This window comes from Pongo abelii, chromosome 5 (genome assembly GCF_028885655.2).
Source record: "Pongo abelii isolate AG06213 chromosome 5, NHGRI_mPonAbe1-v2.0_pri, whole genome shotgun sequence".
NCBI classification, from domain to species: domain Eukaryota; kingdom Metazoa; phylum Chordata; class Mammalia; order Primates; family Hominidae; genus Pongo; species Pongo abelii.
In genome coordinates this window covers 160770695-160792654 of record NC_071990.2, presented here as the reverse complement: position 1 = coordinate 160792654, position 21960 = coordinate 160770695, and the positions used below count along the sequence as shown (strand labels likewise).

The window sequence follows — 21960 nt, the reverse complement described above, 5'->3', positions numbered from 1 at the left end:
TTTTCTAATAGCTGCAGACGTGGCAAAGATTTCTTTTTAGCAAAGGCTTTAATACTGCATGTCTGCTGCAGAGTGACACGTGACCAGTTTACAGCATTGGAATCTTATTGATTTACCTCCATCACCTCTTCTGGAAATAAGCTTCTTACACAGCTCTTTGCCTCCCAGGCGCTGCCCCAGAAGGGAGCACTTTTAGAAGTCAGTAGTAGTGGACAGATATGGTGGCTCACGCCTGTAATCCCAACACTTTGGGAGGCCGAGGTAGGTGGATCACTTGAGGCCGGGAGTTCGAGACCAGTTGGCCAACATGGTGAAACCATCTCTCTACCAAAAATACAAAAAAATTAGCCAGGTGTGGTGGTGCACACCTGTAGTCCCAGTTACTCAGGAGGCTGAGGTGGAAAGATCACTTGAACACAGGAGGTGGAGGTTGCAGTGAGCCAAGATCACACCACTGTGCTCCAGCCTGGGTGACAGAGCAAGACTCTGTCTCAAAAATAAGTAAATAAAAAGAAGTCAGTGGTAGTTCCATGGGTGAGACAGGGCCTCATATGACATGAGCAGGATGCACTGACTGCTTAACTTGGTTCACAAAGCAAGAAACAGGTATTACAAATCAATCTTTCAGCATGGGGTGGACATGGAGGTGGCAGGAAAGGATGAAATTTTATTATCAACAAGTCTGTTGAATTGAACTCTGTGTTGGATGCTATGCTACTTTACTGAGGGGCTTTCAATCTCATTGGAAGAAGATGACTCATGCACAGAACACACATAGCCATTTATCCCATTAACTTCTTTGGAACAGCAGTTCAAGTCCCAATAGATGAATTCATTAAGAAAGTCTTGGGCATTAAGACTGGGAAAAGCAATATACCTCATTCCCATTTTAAAGATTCACACAGCACAGCAGCCTTCTGGAGGGTCTGGGAAATCCTGCCAAACAGAAAGTGTTTAATTTTGTACAGCAGTCAGAATAGGATAGGTCATGCTCTAACAAACAACTCAAAAACCTCCATGGCTTAGGACCACAAAAGTTTATTTCTTGCTTGCGCTAACACATCGTGGATCAGCTGCAACTCTGCTCCACGTTACCTTCATCCCAGGACCCCAGCTGATGGAACAGGCTCTGTTGAAGAGAGAAGAGATGTAGTAAAACATTCCCAGGCTCTTAAAGCTTGAATTGCAGGCGATATGTGCCTTATGCCAGGCACAAACAGAGCAGAGAGAGTATTGCACCTGGATGCAAGCAGCCCCACAGGACAGAGCTGGGGTGACAGAGCAGGACTCCCATCACCCAGGAAGGGCCTGGCAACAAGCCCAGACCCAGAGCAGCAGTTCCTTTAGGAAGTGGCAAGTAGGTGCTGTGGGTCAGAAACAAAACAAAACTAAACAAAACAAAAAAATCTACACCCCTTCAAAGTAGACTGGAGAAGGCAGGTGAAATGGATCCAGTTTGAATCTAGAGGCATAGAAAGTTGACTAAGTCAGCGAGGAAGCTGCTGTTTCGTAGAGGGTTTCCAAAAGGTTCTCTGCCTGGGTTTAGGGAGTCCTTAGGCATGGCAGGTAAGAACATTTGGGTGTGTGTCTGCAGGGGCTGGAAGACTCCAATTTCAACCAGGAGTATGGGGTGTGGTTTTGTGCCCATAGCAAGCAATAAATTCTCCCATCTTCTGAGACAGGCCTATACAAACCAAGAGTCTATGACCGCTCTGCACCCCAGGGGGACGTTTTATAGTTTACATATTTATCACAAAGGAAGACAGGAAATCATCATGATACACCAACCCCAAATAAGTCTGACAGAGCAGGGTCTCTGTTTGCAGAAAGCCAAAGAAGTGATTCTATATAAAGGCAGCTTTGTCTTCCCCCAGGCTGGATATCAGCATGCCTGAGATTAATTCACTGACAGCATGACCAGATGGCCCTGGAGAATCGAGGATACCTGGCTCACCTCCACAGGAATCCTATGCGTTTCCATTCAGATGGTGTTAAGGTTATTCTTGTGAACTATAAAGAGGCTGGGATAGCCAGGCCTGCCTTATCAGAAGATTTTATGACTTATTCTCTTCTGATTAAAAAGTAGTTAACAAGCTAAAATTAGAAGAAAACTTCCTTAAATTGACAAAGGATCTCTGACAGAAATCTACTATACTTAATATAGTAGATAATATGCATAATCTGTTTAAATATTTCATACTTAAAAGTGAAACATTAGCATCATTCCTATTAAACAAGAAGAGTGCTCATTAGTTAATGTCATATTAGCAATAACAAAAATAAAATTTAGTTACTGAATTTTCTACTGAAATTCAGTTAATGAAAGAATTAAGAAGCGTGTGTGTTGGGAACCTCCCAATATCCATTTTCCCTTTCTTTCACAGTAACAGAATTCTGAGCCAGGCAAATGACCATCCAGAGTAAGAACCACATTTCCCAGAGTCTCTTGCAGTTAGGCCAGTAGCCATGTGACTGAGCCTGACCAACAGGATGAAAGAGGAAGTATCATGTGACAGGTTCTGGGACTTTCCCGAAGGGTCACTTCTTTCGATGGAAGAAAAGCTTCATTGGCTTTCTTCCATCCTGCTTCCTGGAACTGGATACTGCCATCTCAGATCTAAGGATGAGGCCACACTCTGGATGGGAGAGTGGTGAGTTGGACGGACTATGAGGACTACCCAGAACAGAGTTGCCATACTAGCCTGAGACTGCTCGTCTCTGGGCATTTTGAGACAGAAATAAACATCTATCTTGTTTAGGCCACTATTATCTGGAGGATCTGTTATTCAGAGTTGAAACAAATCCTAACTGATATGAGGAATAAAGATAAGACAATATTTATCACTTATCTAGACCATTTATCTTAAAGGTCAGCAAACTACAGCCCAGAGGACAAATCCCACCAGCCATGTGTTTTTTGTAAGTTTGTTTACACGTTGTCTATGTCCACTTTTGTGCTACAGTGGAAGAGTTCAGAGGTTGTGCAAGCCCAAAATATTTACTATGTAGTCCTTTACAGAAAAAGTTTGTCAACTCCTGATCTAGAAAATATAGAGAATCAACTAAACAAAAAGTTGTCTGAGCAAATACAAGTAATCCTAGTTCTACTGGGTGGACTAGGGGTGGGGGATAAAATTGAGTTGCATAATCTGTTCTGTCCATGCCATCTAAAAGGATAATTGATCTAAATACAGCTCCAATCTCCAAAAATCAATTGAGCCTCTGAATCCCACTCAACGTAAGCTGTGTGTAAGAGATCCTGTAATTATTTAAGTTAAATCTGCAGTCTCTTTTTAGGGCAATGATATCATTTGTGAAAAAGGCAAAGAAGTGATTTGGGAAGAACACTAGATTTGGAGTCAAAAGACCTGGGTCTGTCTGAGCTCTATTGTTTATTAGTTTTTAGATTTTAACAAAGTCCTTCTTGGAGCCTTGGTTTCCTCATGAGAACACCTCCTTGACAGGTTGGGGCTGGAATTCAATAAGACATGTGTAAAACCCCCCTTGCAAACATGATGGACAAATGGATATTCTTTCACAGGGCTTATATATGAAATTGTTCCAAGTTTACATTATGGTGTTTGAAAGCTGCTTTACAGAAAAGCCAGCAGGATTCAAAGCATGTTCATAGACTCAAAAGATTTCAACGTTTACACAATAACATTATGACCAGAAAACAACCAAATGTCAAGCAGACTTAAAGTTCAAGGATGAAATGATAAGAACATAGAAAAGGGGTGAGGTGAGGACGACACAAGAAAGGACGCAAGGGGAAAAAGCAAAGGAGATAGGAAGGAGAAAGCCACTGTTCCTGGGTCTAAGATGGGAATGCTAGAGGGAGCGAGGGACATAGGGGCTGGGGTAGCCAATGGCTTTAATGCGAGAAGGAAATAGTGGTTCCTAGTGGTTCCTCATCCTCATAAGCTCTTTCCCAGCTGAGGTTCTTTACATGTGCTGCTTTTTTCCTTTCTCTGGAAACATTCTTCTTGCCTCAGCCAATCTCTACCCTCACTCCCACCAACACCACCATTCCTCCCCCACATCGTCAGGTTTCAGCCTAATTGTCACCTTTGCCAAGAAGTCTTTCTGCCATCTAAGATCTAACGTCTCTTGAGAAAATGAAGGAGTGAATGGCAGGACGAAGTCACACAAGCAAATGGAGAGGCTAGATATATCTAGAATGCTAAATGTTGGGTATTTTAGCACCTATTACTAGGATCAATCATGCCTTTACTTTTCAACAAGGTGGCAAGTATGCCCATAAATAATGAAGAATTGAAATGTCCTTAGATTTAAATATGTGTAAAGTCTGATACAATATTCTCATCTCCTCAGAGATTTGGTCCTCAATAAGCTCCAATGAAGGCAAAGACTTTGTTGATTCTCTGTCACGTCTTTGACACAGCACAGTGCCTGACACATAGTGGATGCTCATCAAATATTGACAGGACAAAAGGAAGAGGACCAATCTTAGCAAAACTTCATAGCACATTGGCGGCACCCCTGAGGCTTTTGTTACTGCTATAGGAACTTTGCTTGTCAAATCACAGAAGAGATGTTGCCAAAATTGTGTGGCTGGTGATATTGTTAGACCCAGATAGACCCACAGTCAGACACTGTGTTCCCTATCATATTACTTAACTACTATGTTGTGTAAGCAGAGTAAAGCATAGCTCTGCGTCAATACTGAAAATATAACTAACTTTCTACAAATTACTTTGAACCCATCAGAGGATCACAGTGTACTCACAGATTAATTCAAACTGTTCTTAGTACTAAATTTTTGTTTTGCCATATCTGAAATTTAGAGATCATTTTGTTTACATTTTCTTCATTGGATTGCTTTTGTTTTTATTTTCCTGTAAATAGAAGGGAAAAAAAGACAAAAGAAAAACAGAGTGGTATGTATAGTGCTACTCCACATCCAACAACAAAAGCCAAAGTCGCCTTTCAGAAAAACATGAGTCACTTCTAGAGAACATATAAATGCTACTCCACCAGAATATGTCTCATCAAAAAATTGCCCTTACTGTATTTGTTTCCATTTTTACTCTCTGTCTCTCCCTTCCCCTTCCATATCCCTTGGAGATTTTGTCTACTGGATAGTTAACTAGTGATTCTTTGCAAATTGGAACATCTCTAGGAGTGCTGAAGTTTCAAATGTACGTTTCTCCCTCGCAGAACCCTGATTTGGTTCAGGTGTCCACCCTCCCTCTCAGCCTGTTTCTGAGGGGAAGATTGAAACACCCTCAGCTCGATTAGGGTGGACTTGATTGATCTAAGGGTAATTCCCTCCCCCTTACAATCAACTGGCCTGGGAAAAACATGCGACTCCACTCTGGCCAATGAGATGCCAGGAAAGGTTTCCTGGAGGCTTCTGGGAAATATAAACAGCTCTGTAGGAATAGTTCCATATAACAGCAGTATGGGAGACTCCTGTAGAAAATAGCCCTTTTAAAAAAATGAATTCAGACTCTAAATCACATTAGGAAATGGACTACCAACACGGGCAAATAGCAAACACAATAAATGGGAATATTTGCATTTCAGAACTAAAAATAAAATAATCTGGCCAGGCATGGTGGCTCACACCTGTAATCCCAGAACTTCAGGAGTCTGAGGCAGGAGGATCCCTTGAGCCCAAGAGGTGAAGGCTGCAGTAAGCCATAATTTTGCCACTGCACTCCAGCCCAAAAACCAGAGCAGACTCTGTCTCAAAAAATAAAATAAGAAAAATAAAACAATCTGAAAAGATCCTAAATATATCTAAAATATGTAATGTAAAGATGTACATAGCATAAAGAACGAGCATGGGAGAGAAAAAGAGAGATTAACCTCCAAATAAAAAAATATGTATATATACAAAAAGCCTCAATAGGTGGGTTTAATAGTTGAAGAGAAGAATAGTGAATTAGCCTAGAGAACTAGGAAAAATCATCTAGAATGTAGTTCAGAAAGATAAAATGTAACATATGAAAGTTACAAGGGTGGCCAGGCACGGTAACTCACGCCTACAACCCCAGCACTTTGGGAGGCCGAGAGGGGCCGGATCACCAGGTCAGGAGTTAGAGACAAGCCTGGCCAATATGGTGAAACTCCATCTGTACTAAAAATAAAAATAAAATAAAATAAAAAAATTAGCCGGGCATGGTGGCACACGCCTGTAGTCCCAGCTACTCGGGAGGCTGAGGCAGAAGAATCACTTGAACCCAGGAGGCGAAGGTTGCAATAAGCCAAGATTGTGCCACTGCACTCCAGCCTGGGTGACAGAGTGAGACTCCATCTCAGAAAAAAAAAAGAAAGAAAAGAAAAAAGAAAGTTACAAGGGTAGAGTGAGAAAAGTCAACATGTGTCTAATTAGAGTTCTAGAATAAGTGCATAAAATAGAAAGTTAGAAAGGCTATATTCAAGTGATAATATCTGAAAACTTTTCCAGAAGAGAGGAAAAACATCACTTTTCAAATTGTATAAGTAGACTGAAACCAGGACAGTATAAATAAAAGCTCCAAGGCACATGGTAATAAACCTGCAGAATATCAAAAGTAAAGAGAAAAAACCTGGATATTATCTAATAAGAAAACAAAACAGAGAGCTAAAATGAATAATAACTAACCTGACAGTAGATTTCCAAGAAGCCATAACAGATACCAGGAGCCATGAATAATATCTTTTAAATACTCAGGGAAAAACAGTTTTCATCAGAGAAATCTAAATTCCAGCTAAATTATTATTCTAAGTTAAAAGCTAAACAAAGACAATTTCTGACAACGAAAACTGAGGGTTGAATGCCCACAGACTCTTGGTGGGAAAAAAAAAATTATTATTTTGTACCTTGGCAAGAAGGAAGTTGAATCCAAAGGGAAAAATGAGGATCCAAAAAGACAATAGTAACCAAAGAAATCAATCAAATGCACTGATCAGTCTACATAGTTGACTGGTACAGATCATAATTACAGCTAGTTAGAGATTGCTTAAAAATCAGGATGGAGGCCAGATACAGTGGCTCACATCTGTAATGCCAGGATTTTGGGAGACTGAGACGGGTGGATTGCTTGGGGCCAAGAGCTCAAGATCAGCCTTGGCAACATGGCGAAACCCAGTCTCTACAAAAAAATATAAAAATTGGCCAGGCATGGTAGCACGCACCTGTAGTCCCAGCTACTCAAGAAGCTGAGGTGGGAGAATCACTCAAGCCCAGGAGGTCAAGGTGGCAGCAAGTGGTGTCGTGCCACTGCACTCCAGCCTGGGTGACAGAGTGAGATCTGTCTCGAAAAAAAAAAAAAAAATCAGGATAGTGGAACTGATATAACAGACGATATCATAAAAGATGGAAGAGAAGACTTCGGAAGAAAGTAAACCATTCTTGACTTGTTCAAGAAGAGAGTAGAAATATTAACCATCTCTAGATTTTGTTAGAAAAAAAATAAGGTCGAGTAAGCATTAAGAATTAAGAATTAGTGGATGATTTCTAAAATAGTAAAAGTAGAATGTATGGTTTTACCTTCTAAAAGGAGGCAAAAGAAAATTCTGAAAGCAGGTAAAAGAAAATTTGACCAATTCCACATGAGTGAGGAAGAGAGATAAAAAAAGAAGAAAAGTTTAAAAATGCAGACAAGAGGCAGAAACCAAACTGGTTAGTCTGACAGAGAGAATGTAATGCATAGAATTGCTAACTACCTGGAGAAATGAAAAGGCAAAATGGAAACAGTGAGGGATCGTGGATGTAGCAAAGGCGGGAAGCAGCTGTCACACCTCGGCTAGGAGAACAAAGGAAAGAAGTTGGAATTCGTAACAGTTTCGGGGAGAGCCTTGCAGAGCAAAACCCGTGAGAATCAAGTGATGCTCAGCCCAGTTGGGATCCCAGAGATCAGAGCGGGGTCCCTGTGAGGCTGAGTCCCTGACCTCTGAAGAGGGGAGGGATGCTGGGCAACAGGCACTCACGGCCCTAAGAGAGTGTGATGAGACCAGTTCTGAGAATCTTGGAAAAAACTGAAAACTGATCTCAATTCCTGCTACTGGATGGGACTGCCACTGCCAACCTGAAGACACTGACAGGTGTCTGACCGGAACCGAATGAGAAAAAGCAGAACTAGGACAAACCAGGAAGGAGCAAGTCCCTTCCCCCTCCTCCAGCCTGCAGCGGCCCAATCAGCAGAGCCTCACAGGAGCCAGGCAGCAAGGCGGGCCTTGGTTTGCAACGTCCCAGCCCGGCATCTCAGGGTGGAGGATGGCAGGTTTGGGACTGAGAAACCAAAGCTCCATACCCGGCACAGCCTGCCCTGGGCTTTGCTTCCACACACTCCCCTCTGTGAGCTTTGGAACTCCCAAGACATCCGTGTTTCAACTTAACAAGATGGGGGCCTCTTTCATAAGAAATGGAGGCATTCCCATTCTCTCCCTTGAATGAGGAGATACAACGTCCCAGTCATCAGTGCTGCCATCTCCTGAAAACCGGCCACTGTCCATCTCTGGGGTGGGCGCGTTGTTCCTCAAATTCAGTCACAGCCAATTCAAATAACATGTTACCTAAAGACAAAATTGTAAGTTAATCTCCAACAATACTTGCTCAAAGAAATAAAGAGAGGGAGAAGGGAGAAGACAAAATATGTTCATATGTAAGCACACTCATGCACACACTTATGACGAATGTGAGAGAGTACACGGAGTGGCTTTGGTCCCCCTTTCTCTAACTGATCATGAGGCTGTCGTTGATGTGTACAGCTTCTTTCTGCGCTGGCCATTCTGTTTCCTTTGTCCTCAGCCATGGCTTCAGCTTGTGAGGGTTCTCTACACAGTGACTGGAACCTTCATTCCTAAGGGGTCAGTGACCCTGAATTTTTGTTGTTACTATAGTTTTCCCTTACCATTTATTATTAGACATGGAAGAGCTAAGGGACAGCCCAGAGAGTCCCCTGGGCTCCAGAGAATCTTCCCTTGTCCCACAGCATGGCAACAACCACATTGCCTCTTGGTGGTTGCATGTCCACCCCAGCCAGTGGAGTAATGCCCTTCTTTTCTGTGCAGTTCGGTGGTGTGAGGAGCCCCGAATGGTCAGATAGAAGTCTCGACTGGCAATCAGTGGAACCACCGTTGGTGCCCTGCTGGAAGTATTCCTCCATTGCAAAACAAAATGTCCTAGAAGAGCTCAAATTCAGGACAACAGAAGCCAAATTCTAGAAGTGTGCTACTAAGTGGAATAGTGAGATTTCTGACCCATGAACACTGGGTAAAGGAGATGCACATCCATTAACTGGAGAAGTTGACTTCAACTCACTTTTATTTGTTTTTCTCCCCACCCCTGCCATCATCATTTAATCAGCCTCACCTGGTAAAATCTTGCTAAAAATCCAACTTTTAAAATAATAACTCCCCAGTTTGAGGGACTCTCAGCTGTGGCCTCTCCGAATGTATTCACCTCTTCTGAGGCATCAGAGCCAACCAGTTGCCATCTGTTCTCAGCAGCCAGCCCCACACATCTCTACAGGCAGGACAGCCCGTTGCACATCCACTACTCCTTAGAGTAAAAGAACATGTCCCCAGCAGAACAATGTGGTGCTTTCCATAAGCACGGGAAAACCTGCCTCCTGGTGCTCCCAGCTGCTTCACGATGGAAGATCCCACACATCGTATTGAGTCAGCTCCGTATTGTATTGAGTCAGCTCTGCATCGTTTCATCACCATCCCCAGGTGAAACAAGATACCAGCGCTGAGGGCCCATGTGCTTCTGTATGAAGCATGTCACATGGTGCCGTCTCCCACGGAAAGGCCCTGCTTGGTGCTCTTCCCCTGACCTGGCCCATCACATTCCTCCCGTTTGATGCCACGTTTCAATGACCACTTATGAAGTGTGGATCCCGAACAAGGAGACGTTTCCTCCGTGGTTTCTGGCACTCATGTCACTACTTTATAATCATATTTCACAGCTTATGTTTTTGTCTTCTATCTTGGTGACACTCCATCCTATCTCCTAAAAGAGAAAACATTAACAATTTATTCCTTTTCATTTTCCTTCACAAGGACAAAAAAAATGGCATCTTACTGCGTTGAAGTGTCCTTTTGTCCTGCTGTCTACTGGGTTCATAGAAAAGGCAAAAATTCTGTGTTTGGCTTGTAGTCTATACAGCCACCCAAAATAAATGACACAATCTACTTAGTTGACAGTAACACAAAGAAGAATAACACGAATGAGCATGCAACAACCCAGGCTGTTGCATCCCTCGAGAAGATAAAAATCCTTCATGAAGATCAGAAAACACAGAGGGGAGGTATGCGGGGAGAGACAGAGAAGGGCAGGAGAAGGGTGAAGCGAGAACAAGTATTGAACATCAGGGAACATTTTTTTAAATTTTCAAAATTTTGAAGGATGGGGCCGTCTCTGGAGTTTGAGTTAAAGAACACCTGGCCTCACTTACTGCGTTTTGGCAGTGAGGGAGAGGTGTGTCACTTGCAAAATGTACATTGTGCCAAAACACAGCACCGTGGGAAACAGAAATGTGCCAAGGAGAAGGCTGTGAAGACAGTCATCCTAGCAAAGTCTGGGTCCTTGATGGATTCCAGCTCTCACAAAAAGAAGTTTTGCAGGAAGGATTTAGATTTCTATTTGCTTCCAAAGAACAGTCTGTGATTGCACAGTGTGGGTGACATGTTTAAAGAGAATGAAGTTACACAGTAGTATGATCCATTAGAAAAATGCATGTCATCTTCATTGGTGCCTAAGTAGGGGACACCACTGGCCATTTGCCCTTAATCTTGGCAGTCTAAAGAATCTAAAGTGCCCTGGTGGCGATATGAGAGAGGAAAACAAAATGCAACCTCATTTCTTATTTATTATTTCAAGCAGAAAATTGTTGTTAGAAACATATATATTTAGGACTGACAGTTCAGCCTGCCCCACAGAGTAACTGGGCTTTTTCAAGACAGCCAACAGAATCCCTTCTGCTGGTCTTTGGAGAAGGAGAGAACTGCTACGATGCCCTGCCTCAACCCTTCCTCCGCCGTCCACAGCTCCCCCTGCACCTCCCCCACCCCCACCACCAACCACCAGAAGGCCTCTTGAGGCCCTGGTATTGTCCAAGTTCACTGTCATGCGTTAGGATCACCATGTGCTTCTGGGAGGGTTGAGATGTTTTGAAAACATGCTGAGGTTAAATGATATTTATGGGTCTCTTGTTTATTCCATTTCTCCTTTTCAGCTCAGATCTGCTCATGAAAATAAAGCTGCCTTCCCCTCCTAAATCAAGGGACAGTGAGGGCCACCCCCACTCAACTTCTTAATCCCTGCCAAAGCCACAGTTGTTTTCTGTCCACAATTCTCATATTGAATTGAAGCTAGGAGGTTCCTAGGAAAAAGAGCTGGAGGAGAGTCCAGAAGTTAAGAAATATACTCCTTCTAGGGCTTCTCTTCTTCCTGCATGTTCAGAATTTGTCTTTCCCTGACTTAAAATAATTTTGTTGTGGTACCTTGTGGTGGCTGCTAAGACTGGAAGGGAAACTTACAGGTTTGTCCTTGTGAAAAAGGAATGTCTCAACCCCCCTGCATACCCATGAATTTTTATTCAACCTTCAAACTCCTGATACATTCTGAGCTTTTTGTACATTTTTCTTTTCATTATTAAGTGCCTATGATCTGCCTGGCCTTCTGCTTTTCTTTTGATCTGTTAAATTATACATTTTATTTGTACCTACAACAAAGCTGAGAAGGTAGGGGGAGCGGGAATGTCTTTTTGCTGGCTTTTGATGCTTTCAAAACAAAGTCATAGAGAAAATAGTGGCTACCATTTATTGTTACTGTTTTATTATCAAAACACTTGGCCACGACTTGGCTCTTGCCGGTGACGGGGGCTGAGTGGGAGCCATGCTGAGACATCAGCTCTGTGAAGTAAGCCGTGTCACCTAGCTGGCCCACATCTCAACACAGGTTCCTTCTCCCCTTGGAGACAGGACCTGGTAGAAAGCTGAGGTCATGTGTGCCAGGGAACGCTTTGTCACACCAAGGCCACCTAATGGTTCCTTCACAAGCGCCTCACACTTTCAGATCCAGGTACGTTTGTGGTGTGTCTTCCTTTGCAGATGCTGTCTGGAAACTGAAGAGAAGGCTAATCAAGGACTGATCTGGATAGAAAGGGACACACAAGGACCAAGCGTCTAACTGGGGGCTGTCCAGGTCTCACTGGTGCCTGGCTTCCCTTGGAGCATTTCCATTGCAGTTCACAGTCAATCCAAGAATCAGCGAAATTCTCATTTTCTTTTTTCCAGGTCTTCCAAGAGCTACAGATTCGAACAGAAGCTGCATCTGTCTGGCGTGCAGGTTGTCACCTGTGACAGAGAGGAAAGGCAGGACGGGGACAAAGACCAGGATCTCACGATCAGTCGAGGAAATTCTCTGGTCTTCAGGCTGGCCTCTGACCCTTGTGTCGCCCAGTTTCCGTGAGTGCCAGCAGTTTCAATTTCAGGTTTACAAAGCTAAGATCTTCAGGAAGCTGCTGGTCCTTTCACTAACTCATGACTGTTACAACAAACAGAACGTGACAGTGTCTTCTAGACACTCGACCAAGACGTGTCACTTGCAAAGAATACATTATGCCAAAGCACAGCACCCTTGAAAATAGGAATGTGCCAGGGAGAAGGCTCTGAAGATAGTCATCCTAGCAAAGTCTGGGTCCTTGACAGATTCCAGCTCTCACAAAAAGAAGTTTTGCAGGAAGGATTTAGATTTCCATTTACTTCCATTATTGTTACCAGACGGCTTCATAGCCTATTTTTGTTTTTTCTCATATTTCATACAGATTAGTTTTTAAGGAAAGAATTGTGTTGCGTGCAGAGATATGAAGGGAAGAGAAACAGCTGAATTTTAGTAATTCACTACCAATTCCCGGACTCAAGCTAACTATTAGTTTTATTTCCCTCTAAAGATTGTATTACACAAACAATGGCATTTCTTTTCCTTATAGCACATTTGTTACCACGTAACCCAATAAGTCAGTTTATCATGTAGGAAACTGGACACACAAAAGAGAGCTGCTCTGTCTCCATCTTTCATGAGAAGGTTCAGAGCAACTCTAGGCTCCCGCCAAAAACAGAGTTGAAATGGGGTGTTTATTTCTCTATTACACACCCTGCTTCCCCTTCACAGATCGTAGGGTTCTTCTGTGGGCAAAGGGCTGCTGGGATGATGAGGTGTACACAGCATTATGAGAATGACCTCTTCTTTGCTTTGGGAAGGGTTGCCTGGGTCACCTGTGTCAAAAGAACAAAACTTCCAAAAGTTCAGCATGTGTTCCTTCAATATGGAACACGAAGGTCTTGGAAACATAGCTTGAGTTTGCCTTCAATGTTCTTTCCCATTGACGCTCGTGACCCACACACTGCTGTAGATGTGCTCCACCTTCCTCCCTCGCAGACCAGTTCCCTCCAGCCCACAGCCTGCAATCAGCCCAGAGCCTGGCTCCCAGTAACACCCACAAATACCTGTTGCATTGACTCTTCCTGCTCTTCCGGCCTCTTCTTGAAGACTCTTCATCCCCTCTTGCCATCCATACTCACCTGTGCCCTCCGTTGGCTGGTGGTGCCATCTGATCAAGAGACCCACTGGAACAGGGGGCTGTGTGCCCCCCAGGTCAGTACTGAGAGCCTCTGCTGCCCCCCTGTAAACGCACCTTAGCCTAAAACAGAGATTCTGACTGAGGAATTCCAGACATCTCTGGAGAGACCTCATATATGGAACCTTCTCAGTGTATTTCAGAGTCCAGAGTGCTAACCATTACACCATGGAACCCTCCTTCCTTCTCAGTGTATTTCATCAACTGTGTCCTTTCCAGCCTAAATGGTTTCCCTGACTCAGGCACTCCCAAACTGAGAAGCTTCAGGGGATTTGGAAATAGCCTAGAACCTGAAACCAAGAAGACCAACATTGGAATCCTAAATCTGTCTTTTCCTGAGTATTTTACCCAGGCAAATTTCACTCAGTTTCCTCATCCATTAAGGAAGTAGCTTTATCTGTACTACAGAATTTTGAGGAAGAATAAATGAGCTGCTGTCTCACATAGTTTAGAGAACTAAGAATGAGGCAGCTTAAATAGAAATAACTAACACAGAATTTCTCACACTTAGCAGGTGTGTGATGCAAGTGCTGGCTGCTAACTGGTTTTTTTATTTTGGTTGGGGGAAGGAAGATCCAGGCCAGTGAAGATGGTTTTCACAGCCAAGATGATTGATAAGATTAGAATTACCAAGTTTCTGATCTCAGTCCATCTCTGAGGGGTGACTTGGGAACTCTCCCACAACCTCCCTATTTGCTTCAAATTGTTCTGGCAAACTGCTTAATGGCAAAGTGTGGAGAAGGGCTTTCTATTGGAGAGCAGATGTAAACACCTGCAAAAGCAGGGGCCATGAAGAAGGCTCACTCTGCAGCCCTAAAGAGGCCTAAATGATAACAGAGAAGCTTGCAGCCACACGTAAGAACTGAGAGGTTCACTGAGCATCACAATAAAAAACCAGCTCCGCAAAGTTTGTAGCCACAGATGTAGGGCTTTGGCAGGAAATGGTTGGGGTTGTGTCACCTTCTTTTACTTTCTGAAATATTCTAGAAAAATGGCTTCTATTTTATCCTTGCAGTAGATAACTGTGGTCCTATAAACTTCATAGGATCAGCTCATGGTGTACAAGGTAGGAGCCATCATTAATGTTTGTGACACTCTTTCTTGATAGAGAAACTTTAGAACACTACTAATAATAATGGTCCACAGTTACCCAGAACTCACTCCTTGCCCGTCACTCTTCTGAGCACTTGATATACAATAAGTCACCCACTTCCTTTCTGACACACATGCCCTAGTCACATGTGAGGTGAGAGTCTTTCAAACTGGGCGTCACAAATGGATTTTCTCCTTGCAGAATGGCTTCCTCCAAGTTAGAAAAAATTATTTCTCTTACTAATGTGGGAACTTCCACCCTCTCTAATATCAGATGACCATGAGAACCCCTGGCATCTCCACTCACGCTGGCCCGAGCATGGCTATGCCCTTTGAACTGTCCCTCCCGTTGTAGTCTCTGGGATATCATGCAATCCTGTGACTGCTGTTTTTGGTTCATTCAGATGGGTTCATTTACGATGTCAGCACAGGCCAACCAGCATAGATAACACTTCTTTTCATAAAAAGGAACTTCAGATACTGTGTTTTTAAGAGAATTAAATGAGATAATGCAGGTAAACTTCTGAGCATGGCACCTGCCCCCAGGGAAGAGGTTGGATGGTTTGAGAACTACTAGAGTGCTTGCCTGCAAGGGCTGCCATAACAAGAGATCACAGACTGGGTGGGTTAAATGGCAGAAATGTACATCTCCTGGTTCTGGAGGCTGGAAGTCCAAGATCAAGGTGTCAGCAGGGTTGGTTCCTTCTGAGGCTGTGAGAGAAGAGTTTGTTCCAGGACTCTCTCCTCAGCTGGTAGACGGCTGGTTTCTCCCTGCGTCTTCACCTCCTCTTCCCTGTATGCATATTTGTGCTCAAATTTCTAGTTTTTGTGAGTATATCAGTCATCCTGGATTGCCCACCCTAAAGACCTCACTTTAACCTGATTCCTTCTGTAACGATCCTATCTCCAAGTAAGGCCACAATCTGAGGTACTGGGGACTCCAACACATAAATAAGGTTGGGGGCAGGTGGGCATGCAAATCAACCCACTGCCAAGGGGCTGGTATCACTGCACTGCAGTCAGAGAGTTCGCTGCGGGGACGGGGGGCTGGGGGACGGGCCAAGCAAATAGATAAGACAAACTGAGCCTGAAATCTGGCTGGAGACCAAGTCCTCAAGTGCTCTAAGTGCTGATGAGGACAACGGGGGTGTGAAGAGGATAAGCCCCTCACCCAGTGCTGTCTGAAGTCTACCAGGGAGGTTGGGTGAGGACATCCTAAGACTTGAAGCAACAAAGAAGTCTCAGGGCTGAGCCAGAATCGGGCTGACCCAGCCATGGAGGGGAGGGGCTGCCATGGAGGCCAAGGAAGTGCTCCAGCTCCCTCTGAGTCGGTCAAGTCCCTTCAGGGGCATTAACTCATTGGTGCTCCAGCTTCCTCATGCAGTACCATGCAGACGTTACCAGAGTACCAACCCTTCAGGAATCCTCGAGAGAGGTGGCATGAAGGCAGTCAAGCCGGATCCTGCCCTCTGGGGGTTGTGATCTGGTAGAAGGCAAATGTGTGTGTGAAAAAATAAAACATGGTGTCAGAACTGATGGGTCTCAAAAGAAAATCAGATAGAATAATAGGAGGGTTCAGGAAAAGGCAGCGTATTCATTTCCAGGGGTGCTGTAACATATTACCACAAACAGTTCTGAGGCTGGAAGTCCAAAGTCAATGGTTCCACTGGGTGGGTGCTCCTGGGAGTTTCTGAGGGAGAACGTGTCCGGGCCTTCTCCTGTTTTCCAGTGGTCCTGGCATCCCCCGTGCTCCTTGGCTTATAGACGTATCGTTTCAGTCTCTACCTCTGTCCTCACACAGCCTCTCCTCTGTGAATCTTCTCCTTTTTTTTATTTTAAAGACACCCATCATTGGATTTGGGGCCCGCCCTGATCCAGGATGATCTCATCTCAAAATTCTTACCTTAATTACATCAGCAAAAATTCTATTTCCAGATGAGATCACCTGCACACGTACTGTAGGTTAGGACTTAGACATATCTTTCTGAGGGACACAGTTCAAGCCACTGTAGACAATTAACCTCATTGAGAGAAACAGGGGAGGATTTGGGGGTGAGGGGCAGGGGGCATTCTGAGCTGGGCCTTGTGGGGAGAGGCAGGATTGGGCCTTTGGAGAAGAGTGGAAAGGACATTTCAGTAGAGGGACAAAAGAGATGAAGGCCCAGAGATGCAAAGCACCCTTCACCCACAGAAGGCAGCAGGCACAGCAGAGGAGGGCTGAACGGGATTTGGTATCTGCCCGTCCCTTCCTTTCTGCTCCATAAGCTACTCCCATCATCCCCACTATAATGGCCATGACCGACACTGGGTTAAGCAACACAACAGAAAAGTTGAACAAGGAATGCCCGTCCCCTCCATGCCTGCAGAGCAATTCCAGGTTGGCCTAATCCTGAGTTATTTCACTCCAGTTCACTTGCAAACATGTCTGCTCAGTCAAAAGCATCCAAGAGATTAGCATGACCCAGGAGTAAGCATCTCCCTGCACCTCACATTTGGTGATTTGAGAGTGAAAAAGTACTCTTTATTATGAAGACAAACCCTGGTATAGTAAGAAGGAGACTTCGGCAGTGACATGGGATCGTAAGTAAAAAGAGAATAATAATTCCCACTTCTCAGATTTATGGTTAGGCACAAAGAAGATCAATTTGTAAAATGTGTAACAGAGAGTCTGACCTAGGGGAAGACCCCAATAATGGTAGAGAGGGGAAAACAGAGGGCTTGGGAGACTCTCTTAGACTCTCATTTGTCATTGTGTCTCTTCACTAGAAAGATTTTAGGAAGACTGGCCCAAAAAAAGGCACCAGAGGGATACAGGGATGGAAAGGCACAGTGTGACCTCATCATGGAAGGGCTTATACATCAGCCTGAGGAATTTCTACTTGTCTTGTAGCTAATGGGAAGCTGGTGTCACAAAATTCAGTGAACTCAATGTCTTGGGCCAGATTAATATAATGCAAAGAGTTAACAATTACTTGGTGCAGTTGTGCCATGTCAATAACTGATGTATTACGTGCCACTTTTTCTCCTCTTTGCAGAGTACTCTAGAGCCTTGCAGAGTGTAGTATTATTATCTAACTAATTGGAAACACGCATTTCTTTTGCCACCAAAAGATAAGGCTGACATGGTATTTAGAAAAGTTGTGTTTGCAAAATGAACCATCCATCCTGGCTGGCAAGATAATCCTTTTCAACCAGTCATTTTGTTGCTAGTCATTTTGTCGCCCACTTGTGCTCTTACTGTTAAAATTTGTTAATTTCTTTTTTTAAAACCCACATTGAGTCAGACTGAGTTAACTCTGTCGTGGGCATTTCCATCACTTGACACAGAGCTTCTTAGCACCACCAGAGGTGGGACTTTTGGCAAATGCTGTTTACCCACCTTTGAAATTAGACATTCATTGCAAATGAATTTAAAATGAAATTCCTGTAAAAAGCATTTTTTTTTCAGTGATAGTTTTTGCCTTTTTTTTTCACTTGCCCATAACTTTCTGGAAATTTCTACTTTGGGCTGAATTTTCTCATAATTGTTTTCAGTGTAAGTTTGCTTTGTTTTTTATTAATGGAAAGTTTAAGGGGAAAAATCCCTTTGGTAACTTTTGAGTTATGAGATTATTTTTTAAAATACACTTTTTCCAAGTAAAAGAAACCTTTGAACATTTTTTAAAAATCGAAACCTTTGCATTTGAGGACTATAGTGGACTCCAGGCAGTGGTTCCCAGTATTGTCTTCACTTTGGAACCCCTTGACAAACTTTTAAAACACTGATGCCTGAATCAAAGACTCTGAAGCAATTGGACGGGGCCCAACCCAGGCCTTACGATCACTGGGAGCTCCCCAGGTGATTCTCATGTTCCAGATTCACTGAGTAGTATCCCTGGACACAACCACCCCAATATCCAAGCTCTAAAATGGATGCAGAGGTCCTCAAGGGTTCAGAAAGAAAAATCAGTTCTTACTGGGAATAATTTTCTTTCCATTAAGAGAAAAATAGTTGGCCAGGCATGGTGGCTCACGCCGGTAATCCCAGCACTTTGGGAGGCCGAGGCAGGCAGATCACGAGGTCAAGAGATTGAGACCATCCTGGCCAACCTGGTGAAACCCCGTCTCTACTAAACATACAAAAAATTAGCCAGGTGTGGTGGCGCATGCCTGTAGTCCCAGCTATAGGAGGCTAAGGAAGGAGAATCACTTGAACCCGGGAGGCAGAGGTTGTAGTGAGCCAAGATTGTGCCACTGCACTCCAGCCTGGCGACAGAGCGAGACTCCGTCAAAAAAAAAGAAAAAAATAGTTATACTTTTTACTATGTGAAATATACAGCTCTGAGAAAGATATGAAAAAAATTTGACTCAGAAGTCTTTATATAACCCGCACCCAACTAGTCAACTATCACCAGGCCCATCACTTTCTGTTCCTTAGGGAGAGATTCACTTTTCACCACCACTCATAGTGAGGAACCTCCTTCCTGGCTTTGGACAAAGGGTTTCTCTGTATTCTTGTGGCCATCAAAGAAAAAGAGAGAAACCCTGGGGAACCAGCCATTGTCCTGGTTCTGTGGCCACCTTTTCCCATCATTCGGGGTCTTTTCCTGGGCTTTTGTAAAAGTTTTTAAGAAATTCCTCCACCAAAGGCAGCTAGGATAGAGTTCCAAAATGGAAGTATGACTTCCAAAATGGACCACAGAGAAAACCATACTCACTACCACAGAGGAAATACGTCCTCCCTCCCCATCTGTGTAGAGCCTGGTACATAAAGTCCCAGACACCAGAAGGTAACTCTGCCTCCTCCTCCCTTCTGACTCTTGGGGCTCATGGATCCCCTGCCCTTTAATGACATTTCCTCACCATCAGCTGCAGAGCCAGAGCCACACACGCTTCATGCTCAAAGATGGACCCTACCAGAATTCATCCAGTCCATGAGCCTTTACTGAATGCCGACTATATGCAAGTCCTATGGAGAAGATATCAACATTAACAGGACACAGCCCCTGCCCTCATGGAAAAACAGTCAAGCAGACCACCGCAGGGGACACTCTTGTTCAAGGACCAGAGTGTCTGAAAGTCACAGGAAAGTTTTTTTGATCACTATGAAAGTTTAACACGTTCGCTGTAAAATAACTTGGCAATTTTATGCCAAAGCAAATAGTACCATGGAGTAGATTCCAACATAGACAAATGTGAGTTGCAAATTTGTTGTAAATGCGGGAAGAAAATGTAAAACTAAGCAAGTTTTATCTACCAAGTTAAATTGGTCTGTGAATTGGGAAGAGACTGCCATTCTTGTGTTTCGCAGCACAACACTGCAGACCAGCTGAGGGACACCAGGCAGGGCTCCCAGAAAGACATCTGAGGACCCTCTGCTCTTAGACAGTCACACTCATGCCAAGCAGGTCCCTTCATCACCACAGAAGAAACTCAGGCTCCTGTGTGATTGTGTGTCTCAGACACGGCTCCTTTTTCAGGGGAAAAAGTGGTTTCCCTGTTGAGAAAAAGCAGTACAGGAAATGTTTACATATTTTACTAATTTAATGAGCTCTGAGTAAAATATATAAATCTTGGCATCCAGGGACCATTGCAGAAATTCGCGCAAGCTCTTGGAATCTGCCTTCTTTAAAGCTTTCAATCCCATCATGATCAAAACACAACAAACAAACAAAAGTGTGCAGAAAGGCAGACTAACTATAGGGCTGAAAACCTGCAGGAAGCTGTCCCAGTCAGGACTCTCGGGGGACCTAGGCAGCATCCCCCAGTCTCCTCATGTTGACTTCTGCCCATGGGATGCACAGTCTCCAGGATTTGATGTTTTCATCTGGCCATTTTTGCTGACAATTCCACTTTCAGTACTATGATATTAACGTTGTCTCCCTGTTTGTTCCTGGATTAGGCTTTTCATATTTCCTTTTTAAAATCCTGTCTTCTCTCATCCATGGCCATCAGGAGTGCTTCACCTCCTGCTGTGATGACTCCAGCCCTTCTTGGGGAAGGCTGTGGGAAGTCTCCCCTCTGGCTGGCTTCAAAAGCTTCTCCCATAAAAGCTGAGCAAAGGTCTTTGTCAGACTTATTTGGAAAAAGGCTCCTCGGACATAAGTAGTGAGTAAATCCTAGGAAACAATCTGTTGAGTTTGTAAATGAATACATGTTTTTGGACTTAATGCAAACATCCTCAATCCCTATTCTCAGATGTCTTAGTTATCTGCAGAATTCCCCTTCAGTTAGGAAGTAGGTTTTTCATGTCTGTCTGATAACCTGGCTTTTTATTTGAAATGCCTCCAATGAGAGAAAACAGGAACTAAGTGGCTTTCATTTAAGGAAGCAAAACTCCTATCTGCCTATCACAGTCTAGAGAGTTTAAAAATGAGAAGAAGGAAAAGAGCCGCCAAAAAAAATGTAATTTCCTCTTTGACAATTATTTCTGAATAGGAACTTGAGCAATCACACTCAAGAAGGTGAGGTTTTTGTCCCACTTAAGTTGCTCAGAAGTGTGCAAACCGATGCCCCCCTGATGCTGTGGGACTGGCCCACAGCTTTGTGTGGTCCCTGGATGCAAAGATTTGAGTTTCTGTCACTACTGCCAGCTCCAGACTTCCTGGAGCTTTCCTGGTCTCTGCCTTCAGCGATTCTGACTTGAGTCTGACTTGAGTGTCTATTGCTTTCAAAACACCCTCCTGCCCCTTCCCTTTGTCTGTATCTGTCACATCGTAGAGTGGTCCACAAGGCAGAGAACTGATACCAACTCCCTGACAGAGAAACAAAGGCAGGCATACTTCTGGTCAACTTAAAAGTATATATATGTACACCTATATGTGTATTCATATATATATATGTACATTTATAAGCTGAATTGTGTCTCCCCAAAATTCCTGTGTGGAAGCCCTAGCCCTCAGCACCTCCAAATGTGACTGTGTTCGGAGGGAGGCTCTTAAAGAGGTGGTGAAGTTAAAGTGAGGCAGTTAGAGCGTGTCCTACTCCAGTCCAACTGGCGCCCCTATAAGAGGGAATGTGGTCACGAGAGACCCCAGGAATGTGCACACAAAGGGAAGACTAAGGCGGGGTGCAGTGAGGATGGCCATCTGCAAGCTGAGGAGAGAGGCCTCTGAGAAAGCAACCCTGCCCACACCTTGGTCACTCCTAGACCCCAGGACTGGAAGGAACACATTCCTATTGTTTAAGCCATCCAGTCTGTGGTATTTTGTTATGGCAGCCCCAGCAGACGTGTGTGTGCGTTTGTGTGTGTGTGTGTGTAATATGAGGAACTGATAAAAGTTGGAGTGGT

At 43.9% G+C, this 21960-nt stretch overlaps 1 long non-coding RNA gene across 1 annotated transcript; it reads left to right on the top strand.

Moving 5' to 3' along the window:
- Positions 1 to 2497: 2497 nt before the first annotated feature.
- LOC134761579 (uncharacterized) lies at positions 2498 to 21446 on the top strand. The gene is made up of 2 exons (XR_010140392.1): positions 2498 to 2651; positions 12256 to 21446. It is a non-coding gene; the product is annotated as an uncharacterized LOC134761579 (long non-coding RNA).
- Positions 21447 to 21960: the final 514 nt, after the last annotated feature.